The sequence below is a fragment of the Microcaecilia unicolor genome, chromosome 6 (assembly GCF_901765095.1).
Source record: "Microcaecilia unicolor chromosome 6, aMicUni1.1, whole genome shotgun sequence".
Lineage (NCBI taxonomy): Eukaryota > Metazoa > Chordata > Amphibia > Gymnophiona > Siphonopidae > Microcaecilia > Microcaecilia unicolor.
Genome location: NC_044036.1, coordinates 297145071 through 297158455, shown reverse-complemented (window position 1 = coordinate 297158455; position 13385 = coordinate 297145071).

Here is a 13385-nt window from a genome sequence, read left to right as displayed (position 1 = left end):
CTCGGGGAAAGGCAGCTAAGCGTAGGTGAAGCCTACTCCAGGGTGTTCCAGTCCGGTGCGTTCCAGTCCCGAGTGTTCCAGTGCAGGACTCCAGTCCGGGGTTCCATTCCAGCCTTGTCTCTTCTCTGCTCCGAAGGTGATCTTGCCTGCCACTGCCGCTCCTCGGCCGTGGTCCAAGGACTCACGTACCCAGGGTTCCCAGGGAAGAAGCCTGACAGAATGCCAAAGTCCTCGAGAACACGACAGAATGCAAAGGCCATGAGTCCGGCAAGATCATCAGTCCAGGTGTGCTTCCTGCCCATGACTTTGTTCCCTATGTACAATCCGGGTTCCAACCCCGGTGTAGCTCCTGATTCCAGTTCGGATTCCAGTTCCAACCCGATTTTTTCTTTGGATTTGTTAATGACCCTCCAGGATTACCGGGTACAACTTTTGTCTGATCCAGCCCTGAAGGATACTCCTGAGGTGGCAGCGGAGAGAAAGTGCATTTCTGGGTGAAGGTTTTTTGAAAACCCAGTTTCTGCTTTGGATCCCTCTACCAAGCTCTTCCTTTACCGCGTCCAACTTCTCTTGGAGACGGCTCTGCGGAATACTCCTGAGGCCCATGCGGCAAGGAGGTGGATGAGTGGTCCCGGTCTAGCTCCGGGTCAGAGTTCCAGTTCCAGTCCAGCTCCTGAGGCTAAGGCCGAAAGAAGGCGCTGTGGGATTTCTCCGCTCAGGGCTCCTCAGCAGTCTCAGAGGTCAGGCCGAGTGAGACGTCGGACCAAGCCTCTGATTCCAGTCCAAGTAGTGCCACCACCTTGGCGCCTGAGTCCAGTCCAGGGGGTGATTCATACTGAGTCCCCGCTTCCAGTTCAAGTAACGCTTCCACTTAAGCCTCCGAGTCCAGTCCGAGGGAAGCTTTCGATTGAGCCTCTGATTCCTGCTCGAGTGGCGCTCTGGGCTGAGCCTCCAGTCCTCCTTCAAGTGGCAAGCCCTTTGAAACCTCTGAGTCCAGTCCGAGGGATACTTCTACCTGGGCCTCCAAGTCCTGTTCGAGTGGCACTCCGGGTCGAGTCTCCGGTTCTTGTCCAAGTGACCCGTCCAGTCAAGCCAACGAGTCCAGTTCGAGGGGGGCTTCTAACTAAGCCTCCGGTGCCAGTCCGAAGGGTGGTTCAGGTGGAGCCTCCGCTTCCAGTCCAGAGGGCACCTCCTATCAAGCTCCTAAGGCCAGTTCGAGTGGTGCTTCAGACCGAGCCTCAGTTAAAGTCCAGTTCGCGGGGCGCTCCCAGCCAAGCTCCTGAGTCCAGTTTGAGGGGCGCTGTCAGTCAAGTTTCTGATTTCACTAATTGGCATTGATTAGAATTTAGGTGCACAACTCGCTAAGTGAATTCTGTAATGATGTGTGCCAAACTTCTGATGTGTGGAGGCAAAAAGGGGCGTGGTTATGGGTGGAGAAATGGGCATTTCATGGGCATTCCAAAATTTAGACGCCTATTTATAGAATATGGCCCAGTGTACCTAAATCTTTGCGCCATGTTTTCATTGGAGTAAATGGATACACGCAGATATCAGCACTGAAATATCAACTAATCATATTCTATAATAGGTGTCTAAACCTAGGCGCCGATTATAGAATATGCTTAGTCAGCACCGATTTTTTTAGGCGCCGTATATAGAATCTCCTCCTTAAGTACTAAATGCTGGCACTTAATCACATAAGTAATGATTCTGCTGCTGGATCACTCACAAAATAGCTGTTTTTCAATTTAGCTGTTAGTGCTGATATTCAGTGACGTTAATTGATTAAGAACTGCTGAATCTCAGTAAATAGCCTCGCACAAGCAATGTAACCATCCAGCACCCTCTCTTGCCCAGTTAAATCACTTTGAATATGGACCTCATAGAGTTTTATATTGGGAGGGGACTGAGAAGCTGTGTTTCTTCAGGTGTTTTGTGTTTTATTTAAGGATGTTAGGGGCCCTTTTTACAAAACAATGTTAGGGCTACCGCATGTGTAGCTGTCACGATTGTGACTGTATTTCATGTCTACACTCACCTTGCTCCCGGGTGACCTGGCCCTGTGGTTGCGGTGGACTTTTTCCTGTTTCCCAGACATCTTCCAGGTTCCATTCCGGTCCTGATGTTCCAGCACTCCAGACTTGCCCCGGTGTTTCTGCTGCCAAGTCTCACCTGTGACCTCATCTGTAATTGCCTTTATTAAGCTCCTGATGCATCAGAGGTCTTCAGATGTGCTTTCGTCTGTGAGTGCTTGTTGCAGTTCTAGCTCTGCTAGTGCTTGTCTTGTGTGTCTTTAGCTTCAGTTCCTTACTGTTTGTATCTGCCTTGGTTGTCTTCTGTCCTAACTTCCTTACTGTTGTCTCTGCCCTGTGTGTCTTTAGCTTCAGTTCCTTCCTGTTTGTATCTGCCTTGTTTGTCTTCAGTCCTAGCTTCCTTTCTGTTGTATTTGCCCTGCGTGTCTTCAGTTCCTTACTTTGAGTCTCTGCCCTGTCTGTCTTCAGCTTTAGTTCCCCTCCTGCTTGTATCACCCTGTCTGTCCTTGCTTCTGCCCTACCCTGCTTGTGTCTGCCTTGTCTGGAAATCCTGAATCCAGTCCAGCCAAGCTAAGTCTGTTCCCACATTTGGTTCCAGTTCAGCCAAGCCAAGTCTGTTCCAGCCTTTGGTCCCAGTCCTGCCAGGCCAAGTCCGCTTCAGAGTTCTGTCCAGCCAAACCTGGTCGAGTCTCGCTTCCAGTTTGGGAGGTTCTCCTGCTGTTGCCGGTCTCTGGCAGCAGCCCAAGGGCTCACTACTCCGGCTCACCCGCAGCGGCATGACCATAGCGTGCACCAAATGGACATTACTGTCCAGTTAGCACACCCACCTGGTGATAATTTCGAAGTTGGCACGCGCTGTTTCCTACGGTAGAAAATATTCTTCTATTTTCTACTGCGGGGGGGGGGGGGGGGGGAGAGAGGCATTCCCAGCATTAATTTGCAGCATGACCACATTGACATGCGCTGCACGAGTACTACGTGTGTAGTGCATGAGCCCTTACTGATAAGTCAATGGGTTGCGGTAAGGGCTCAGGCAGTAAATAGCTGCATGGCCATTTACTGCTCCCAGCCGCAGTAAAAAAACAAAATGGCCCAGTGTGCACCAAAAGCATGCACCCACTTAACTGCAGGCCACATTTTACCACAGCTGTGTCAGTGGCGTAGCCACCCACTTAGGGCTCAAGCCCACCCAACAGCGGCACACCCTTAGCAGTAGCTGGTGGGGATCCCAAGCTCTACCAGCTGAAGACCTCCCTCTGTTGGGGCCAAAAATGCTGCTCTCCACTTCAGCAGTCTGAACTTCCTAAGCTGCGCATGCTCCGTTTTCAGTGCATGCCTGCTGCAGACTGCTGAGGTGGAGAGCAGCACTTTCCTGCCAGCTGAGATTTTTTTTTTTTAAGATGGGGGGGGGGGGGGAGGGACACTTAGTGCCCACCCACTTCTTGTCTAGGCCCATCCAAAATCCACTATCTGGCTACGCCCCTGGGCTTTGTAAAATGATCCCTTAATTTAGAACCGTCCCCAAGACTTTTGTTTGGACAGTATAAATACCTATGTAAATCTACTATATAAATGAAGAGTGACTGACGTACGTCACACATCTCTCCCGCAGGGGCGTAGCCAGACCTCGCCAGGAGGGGGGCCAGAGCCCGAGGTGGGGGGGGGGGCACTGTTTAGCCGCCCCCCCTCACCGCCGCTGCCACCACCACCACATCGGACCCTCCCCCTGCCGGCCTGCCCACGATCACCTTCAATCCCCCTCCCGCCACCAACTCTCCCCCGCCATCGCCCCGTCACCGCAAATGATACCTTTTTTGAAGAGAGACTTCCTTCCGCGCTCGAGTAGCGCCTTTCTTCAACGAAGTTCCGGCGATCAGCTGTTTCGACGCCGGCAGCGTCGCTGGTGTCGAAACAGCTGATTGCCGGAACTTCGTTGAAGAAAGGCGCTACTCGAGCGTGGAAGGAAGTCTCTCTTCAAAAAATGTATAATTTGCGGCGACAGGGCGGGCAGCGACGGCGGGGGAGAGTTGGTGGCGGGAGGGGGGGTTGAAGGGGATCGTGGGGCAGGGGGCCAGGGCCAAATCTACGGGGGCCCGGGCCCCCTCAGACCCCACGTAGCTACGCCACTGCTCTCCCGGCGTAGTTAAACTTACAGACAGGAACACAGCTGTGGGTGACCGGCGAGCACTGGGCGGGAATCGTCCAACAGCGGCTCCGAGGCACAGACCGACAGGTCTGATCAGCTGCCGCCGCCGCTTCTGTGACCGCAGACCGGCCTGGGAGCCGGCGCTTCCCTCTACGGCTTTCCTGGGCGGGGGCTTGGCTGGACCCGGCGGGGCTCAGACTGCTTTCTTGACGGTGCTTCTTTTGCCCGTTTTAATGGGCTCTAACGGCTTGTAAATAAATAAACAAACAAATAAAAAATAAAAGTGTGTGGTGCATTATTTATCTGATAAAATGTGCATATAAAAATGTTAGAGAAATTTACCTGCATTGTTTTTAAAAATAAAAACATTTTCACCTACCCAAAGATCTTGCTCGCTCTTTTCCCCATGGAATATCTCTAAAGAGTGAGTGTAAAAGTATTTACATACAAGGATTATATATTGTGTTACCTGAAGAATGTTTTCTTTTTAAATTTCTCTCTCCTTGTGTGGTGAAGACGAAGCACTTACCATCTGACTGTTAGATCTGTCAGTCCTTTGCAACTAGAAAACGTTTAACGGGTTATGCTGCGTAATAAACAAGTGCTTTATCCTACTGCCAGGGAGCTTCATTAGGAAGTCAGTCACTTATATTTCCAAATCCAAAACACACAACTTCACCCTAAATTTACAACATATTCATTCAACGCTTTCCAGTGCTCTGTTTGCATTTCAAATCCCTGCCGGTGTGCAACCAGCCAATCTCTAACAAAGATTCTATTCTATTCATCTGACATACTGCTTGCTACAAAGTAATTAAGCAATGTACAAAGAAAAGCCATCTGTACATATTTGATGCAAAAGAATAATAATAATTACAGTTTATCAAACAAAAAATATATATATGAAGGGATATTAAGGAAAAATCAAACATTAATTTATTTTATTTCTTATATACTGTCTGCAAGCCATTGAAGTGGTGTAATTCAGGTCCAGTACGTATTTTTCTGTCCCTGAAGAGCTCACAACCTTGAGTTTGGATTTGAGGCAATGAAGGGTTAAGATGCCCTTTTACTAAGCTGCATTAAGGGGTCCTTTTAACAATCTGCGGGAAAAATGGCCCTGCACTAGCAGTGAGGCCATTTTCCCGCACACCAGGGCCCTTTTTACTGCAGCGGGAAAAACACTCCAGGCACAGATGACCATATGGTAAGTTAACTCTTACCGCAGGGCCTCTGAGGTGGCAATAAGGACTCCTATGCTAACCTGGCGGTAACTGGCACCACATGGCGATGCCTGATTACCACTGGGTTACCACCATGCAAGCAATTTCTGGGAGTTTTCTTTTTCTCCCAGAAATGGTGCGCGCTTGGGGCGGGACTACCACTGATGGCCAAGTTGCACCGGCAGTAGTCCCAGAAGAGCAAGTGGTAAGCCCGTGTTGGGTTACCGCTGCACTGTATAAGGACCCCTAAGTGCTTACATACAGTGGCATAGCAAGGGCGGCTGCCACCCAGGCCAGTTCGCCACTGCACCCCCCCCCCTGGTTGCAGCATGACACCCCCCCTCGGTGCATCACCAAAGCTCCCCCCCTTGGCGCATCAACCCCCCCTTGGCGCATCGCCCAAGCCCCCCCACCCGAGTGCATTCTTGCCTGCCATGTGCATGCTGCTGGGGGGGTGTCAGTCCCGCTGTTCCGGGGTAGAGGGAGCAGGGAACCAGTAGAGCCGACACCCCCCCAGCGGTGTGCACCCGGGGCAGACCACCGCCCCGCCCTTGCTACGCCACTGCTTACATACACAGGGAAAATGGCCTAATACAGGATGCACTAGAGCATTATGTATTAATTTTGCTATTTGCATGTGCTAAGTAAGCGGTATTTATTTTTCGGGAGGAGTATATCGCGCTGACATCATTGGCATGCTAACTGGTAATGTATCCATAACGAGGGAGCCCTTAGTACCTCCTAAACAGGAGGCAGTATGTGCTCCTGTGTTCATTTTTTTAAAATGACCTCATGCTGATGCTAATGTTAGCTACATGGCCAGAAACTCTACATATAGAAAAAATGCCTGTTTTATGGCTGCACTGGAAATGGGCTTAGCACACAGGAAAGTCCAACGTTGCGGTACGCTAATGCCATTTACCTACAAAGCGATGCTGAACTGTACCTACTGTACACCGCCTTGGGTGAATCTCTTCATAAGGACGGTTAATAAATCCCAATAAATAAATAAAGCTTAATAAAAGAGCCCCATGGTGACTTTTTACTAAGCTGCGGGGAAAAGGGCCCTGCACTAGCAGCGAGGGTCATTTTTCCTGCGTGCCAGAGCCTTTTTTATGCAACCAGTAGAAGCTCCCACCAAAAAATGTCCACGCGGTGAGATAACTCATACCAAGTGGCCATGCAGCAGCGAGCCCTTACCGCCACCCATTGAGGTGGCAATAAGAGGTCCGCAGCGGTAACCAGGCAGTGCGATGCCCTAATATCACTCGGGCTAAAAAAAAAAAATTTAATATTTTTTCCAGCCTCTATGCCAGCCTCAAATATCATACCCAGCTCCATGACAGCAGTATGTAGGTCCCTGGAGCAGTTTTAGTGGGTACTGCAGTGCACTTCAGGCAGGCAGACCCAGCCCCCCCCCCCCCCACCTGTTACACTTGTGGTGGTACATATGAGCCCTCCAAAATCCACCACAAACCCACTGTGCCCACATGTAGGTGCCCCCTCCTTCACCCGTAAGAGCTATGGTAGTCGTATACAGTTGTGGGTAGTGGGTTTGGGGGGGCTCAGCACACAAGGTAAGGGAGCTATGTACCTGGGAGCTTTTTCTGAAGGCCACATCAGTGCCCCCTAGGGTGCCCGGTTGGTGTCCTGGCATGTCAGGGGGACCAGTGCACTACGAATGTTGGCTCCTCCCATGACCAAAGGGTTGCATTTGGTCGTTTCTGAGATGGGCGTCCTCGGTTTCCATTATCGCCAAAAATCAGAAATGTCCAAGTCTAAGGATGGCCATCTCTAGGGACAACCTAAATGTCAAGATTTGGGCGTCCCCGACCATATTATCGGAACAAAAGATGGACACCCATCTTGTTTCGATAATACGGGTTTCTCCACCCCTTCACCGGGACGTCCTGCGAGGACGTCCTAAGGAAAACTTGGGCGCCCCTTTCGATTATGCCCCTCTTTGTGGCCCTTTTACTAAGCAGCGGTAGGGCTAATGTGCGAGTAGCGCATGCCACATCGGCACTTTCACAGGGGTAGCGCGGGCACCCTGCAATAGTTTTGAAGTTGGCACGTGTCGTTTCCCATGGTAGAAAATAAATTTCTATGTTCTACCGCGGGGGGCATTCCTGGTGGTAATTGGCAGCGCGGTCACACTGGCGCGTGCTGCCTGATTACCGCATGAGTAGCACATGAGTCAATAGGTAGTGGTAAGGGCTCAGGCAGTAAATTGCTGCGTGCTAGTTTTAATGTTAGCGCACGGCCATTTACTGCCCCATTTAAAAAATGCTTTTCCCAGCCGCAGTAAAAAATGGCCCAGCGAGCGCAAAAAACAAGCACCCACACTACTGCAGGCCACTTTCTACCGTGGTTTAGTAAAGGACCCCTAAGTCCTTAATTGGCGCACGCCACCCACGTGCTAAAAATTAATTCTGAATTTTTTTTTATTGTTTGTATTTGTATCCCACATTTTCCCACCTCTTTGCGGGCTCAGTGTGGCTTTGAGGGGGTGTGTCAGGGGAATGGAGAGTGAGTGTTCCAGTGCTAATCAGATACTGCATTAGCCCTTTCCACCTACAAAATAGGTGTCAGTAATTGTTCCCAAAATAACGTTTTTGAACGGCTGTGCACTAGTGGCAGCATCAGCTCATGGAAAAAATACAAAATCGTCCATTTTCCGGCTGCAGTAGCACACGGGAAAAACCCGCATAAGCATAAATTAAGGCCAATTTTTACCACAGCTTACTTTTATGATCCGACTGCCTCTTAGTTCTGCAGCAAAATACCATGTGTGCTCTGGAAACTCAAATGTACTCTCATTGTTTTTCTCCCCAAAATAACACCCCACTCTCCTAGGAACTTTTTTTTTCTTTAACCTGGCTGAAAGGATATGCACTATTAAAGCCCATGCATGCTTTCAGCCATTGTGAGGCAGACGATTTTCACCTCATGGAATCTACTTGGATAAAATTTCTCTAAAAATTGTCCTCTAAATATATATGAAAGCTGCTTCACCATTACTTTTTCCACAGAGTAAATATGTGACTATCAAAACCCTTTTTGTTTGTAGAAGCTGTTTGGATTTGAAGAGGAAGTGAGAGAGGTATGCAGGCACAAATATTTAGGGAGATACTTTATAAAGACTTCATTCAATACTTTTAAAGTAAATACCTCTTGATCTAGAATTTATCTACAAAGCCTACTGCTTTGGTCAAAATTTATTCTATATTTATGCAGACAAAAAAATGATAGTTTTGGGCTTAGTCCTAACAGTGGAAGTTTTGAGCAATTTTTAAAGAACAATTTGCTTATCATTTTCAAAATCTGCATTTACATTTAGGGGTTCTTATACTAAGCTGTGGTAAATATAGGCCTTAGGAGCCCTTTTACTACGTGGTGGTAAGACCCTAGCATATACCATTTCCGTCGCTAAAAAAATACGTCCTATTTTTGTAGTGCCGGAACTTAACCAGTGGTAATTTGGTTACCACTGGGTTAGCACAGGAGCCCTTTCCGCCATCTCAATGGGTGGTGGTAAGGGCTCTCTTCTGAAATGGCCACACAGTAAGTGTTTCACTTACTGCATGGCCATTTCCTTGCTTCAGAAAAAGACAGCCTTTTACCCGCTGTGGTAAAAGGGGGTCTCAGCCAGGAGCTTAGCCAGACTTTGGCGGGCGGGAGGGGGGTCCAGAGCCCGAGGTGAGGGAGAACATTTTAGCCCCCCCCCCGGTGCCGCCGACCCCCCCCCCCCGCCATTGCTGAACACCCCCCCCCCGCCACCAACTTTGTCCCCCCCCTGCCGATGACCCTCTCGACCCCCCTCCCACCGCCAACCCACCGTTGCCTACCTTTGCTGGCGGGGGACCCAAACCCCCACCAGCCAAGCCGAGGTCCTCTTCTTCCCAATCCCGTGCAAGGCTTCGTTCTAGTCTGATGTCCTGAACGAAGCCTTGCGCGGGATTGGTAAGAAGAGGACCTCGGCTTGTCTGGTGGGGGTTGGGGTCCCCCGCCAGCAAAGGTAGGCGATGGTGGGTTGGCGGTGGGAGGGGGTCCAGGGGCAAATCTACAGGGGCCCAGGCCCCATACTGGCTACACCCCTGCCCCCTGCCATTTTTGACCCCACCACCACTGCCACCACCTTTGACCCCCCCCCGGCTCCAATCCTTTCAACCCCCTCTTCCCGCCACTGCCAACCCTCCCCCACCATCGCCATTGGGTGCAGGACGTCAGACTTACAAAAACAGAAGACTTGCAGATCAGCAACGCGGCCGCGCCAGAGAAGAGGACTTCGGCTGGTGAGGGTTGGGGACCCCCGCCAGCAAAGGTACCCGACAGCGGTGGTAGCGGCGGCGGATTGGCGGCAGGAGGGGAGGTCAAAGGGGTTGGCGGCGGGGGGCCAGGGCCAAATCTATGGGGGCCCATACCCCCGTGGCCCCACATAGCTACACCCCTGGCCTCAGCGCATGTCAAAAACATGCGCTGTAAGTGAAACATAGAAATATAGAAAAACGTAGGCAGATAAAAAACATATGTCCTATCCAGTCTGCCCATCCATGCCATCTACTCTCTGTATCACTTCCTTAGAGTACTGTGATACTTATCCCAAGCTCTCTTGAATTCAGATACTACTTTCATCTCCACGACTTCCACCAGAAGGACATTCCACAAATTCACCACCCTTTCCGTGAAGAAGTATTTCTTCAGGTTACTTCTGAGTCTATCCCTTTTCACCTTCATCCTCTGCCCCCTCGTTCCAGAGCTTCCTTTTAGTTGAGACTCGCCTCCTCTGCGTTTATGTCACGTAAGTATTTAAATGTCTCTATCATATCTCCCCTCTCCCACTTTTCTTTCAAAGTATACATATTGAGATCATTAAGTCTGTCCCCATACGCTTTATGACAAAGACCTCCTTCTGGACCGACTCCATCCTGTTTATTTATTTATTGGAATTTATTAACTGCTTTTATGAAGAGATTCACCCAAGGTGGTGTACAGTAGGTACAGTTTAAAATCAAACTTACAATTTTTTTTAACAGCATAACAATAATAAAATGAACAAGTAAAGACATAGAATGAAAGAGGAAAACTTGAAAGCAGCAAATTGAGACCTAATAAAAGAAGTACCATGAAACAGGATCAAAAATAAACACATTTATAGCACTGAAATTCCAATAACAGAGATATAATACGATGTAAGCATAACAGTGATGGCGTATCTATATATATTTATTTATATCTTTTTGAAGGTGCGGTCTTCAGAATCGTATACAATATTCTAAATGAGGTCTCACCAGAGTCTTATACAGGGGCACCATCACCTCCTTTTCCCTACTGGCCATTCCACTCCCTATGCACCCATGCATCCTTCTAGCTTTTACCATTGCCTTTTCTACCTGTTTGGCCACCTTAGGATCATCACATATGATCACACCCAAGTCCTGCCCCTCTTTTCTGCACAAATGTTCTTCACCCCCTACACTGCATACTGTTCCCTCTGGTGTTTGCAGCCCAAATGCATGACCCTGCATGTTTTAGCATTAAATGTTAGCTGCCAAATTCCAGACTATTCCTCTAGCTTTGCTAAGTCCTTTCTCATGTTATCCACACCATCAGGGGTGTCTACCCTATTGCAGATTTTGGTATCATCCGCAAAGAGGCAAATCTCATTAGACAGCCCTTCCATAATATCACTTACAAAAATGTTAAACAAAACCGTCCCAAGAACCGAACCTTGCAGCACACCTCTGGTAACATCCTTTTCCTCAGAATGAGCTCCATTTACCACTATCCTCTGTTGCTTTCCACTCAACCAATCACTTTAGGGTCCATACCGTGGGCATTCAGTTTATTTATTAGTCATCTATGTGTGGAACCAGGTCAAAGGGTTTGCTAAAATCTAAATACACCACATCTAGTGCGCTCTCTCGATCCAAGTGTCAGGTCACCCAGTCAAAGAAATTAATCAGATTTGTCTGACAAGACCTGCCGCAGGTTCTGTAATCCATTGGATTCCAAAAACTTTACTATTCTCTGTTTTAAAAGCGTTTTTATTAATTTACTCCAAAATTCCAGGAATAACATGTATAGAATGTTTGTACGTTTGGGAAGCTTGCCAGGTGCCCTTGGCCTGGATTGGCCGCTGTCGTGGACAGGATGCTGGGCTCGATGGACCCTTGGTCTTTTCCCAGTATGGCATTACTTATGTACTTATGTACTTACCCAGAAGGCAGACTTACCGGCAGTAGTTCCCAACCTCTTCTTTACTTCCACTTTTCTGGAGAGAAATCACATCTGCTCTTCTCCAGTCCTCCAGGATCACTCCCAACTCTAGAGAAGCATTGAAAAGGACAGCCAGCGCAGTTGCTATTACTTCCCTAAGTGCCATCCAGTTCCATTGCTTTGTCCACCTTTAGTGTAGCCAGCTCCTCACTAATACAGTCCTCTGAAAATCTTTCTGAGACCACCACGCCTCCATTCCTGTTTGTGTTTGTCTTCTGCGATCCTGCTTCCCGCCCTTCAGCTGTGAACAAAGAAAACAAATATTTGTTAAGCAATTTCGCCTTATCTTTATCAGCTTCTACATATTCTTCCCCTTCACTTTTCAGTCTCACAATGCCACTTTTGCACTTCCTCATATCACTAGCATACCTTAAAAAAAAAAGTCTTGTTCCCCCATTTTACCTTATTGGCTATTTTTTCTTCCATTTGCATCTTTGCTTTCCTGACTACTCTACCAGCTTCTCTTAGCTTTTCCAGATATTGTAACATAGTAACATAGTAGGTGACGGCAGAAAAAGACCTGTACGGTCCATCCAGTCTGCCCAACAAGATAAATTCATATGTGCTACTTTATATGTATACCTGACCTTGATTTGTATCTGCCATTTTCAGGGCACAGACCGTAGAAGTCTGTCCAGCACTAGCCCCGCCTGTTGACTAGTTGTAACAATTTGGTGTTTGAACCATAATATGTCATTAGTGTGCAGCCATTAAAACAAATTAGCATGTGAGCACTTACTGAAACCTATTTTGTAGACAGTAAGGGCTCACATGGTAGTCTTGTGCCAATCAGTAAGTGGGGTGATAAGTGATCAGTGCTGGCATGCCCACTCTCTGCCCCCCCCTCCCCCAACATGCCACCTCTGCTGTTAAAATGAAATAAATTATATATATGTATATATATATATATGTGTGTGTGTGTGTGTGTGTGTGTGTGTACGTGGTGGAGATGAAAACCGTAACAGAATTCAAAAATGTGTGGGATAAACATAAAGGAGTCCTGTTCAGAAGAAATGGATCCTCAGAAGCTTAGCAGAGACTGGGTTGCAGCACCGGTGGTTGGGAGGCGGGGCTAGTGCTGGACAGACTTCTACGGTCTGTGCCCTGAAAATGGCAGTCACCTGTCATCCTCATTCTGCGATCTCTTGTAGTTTATAAAGGCTAGCCTCTTTTTTCTTACCTTTTTCATCTACTACTTTTGAGAACCAAAGCGGCTTCCTTTTCCTTTTATGTACTTTTCTTGCAAAAATGTTTGTTGTCCTTATAATAGCTCCTTTCTGTTTGCCTACTGCTTTCCAACTTCTTTCAGATATTCCCATCTACATATCAACTCCTTGAGGTAATCCTCTGTCTGAACAAAGTTAGTTTTTTTTGAAATCTAGAACCTTCACTTTTGAATGAAGCCTCTCCACACCTATCTTAATATTAAACCACACTATCTGGTGATCACAGGATGCCATATGATCACCCAGTATAACTAGAAGAACTAATACTATACTATAAGTGTATTATCAAGTTCCAGTCTGGTTGTTATATATTTTATGAACCAGTGCACATAGTGCCTTTTTGAGTTCCAGAGCAGGGATGAGTACCCAGACATCCTCCAGCATTTTCGCTATCCACATGTTCAAGATTTGCAGTTTTGCACATTTACGGACATATATATGTAACCAACAGATTGCCTTTTGTGCTGCATTCCCAACT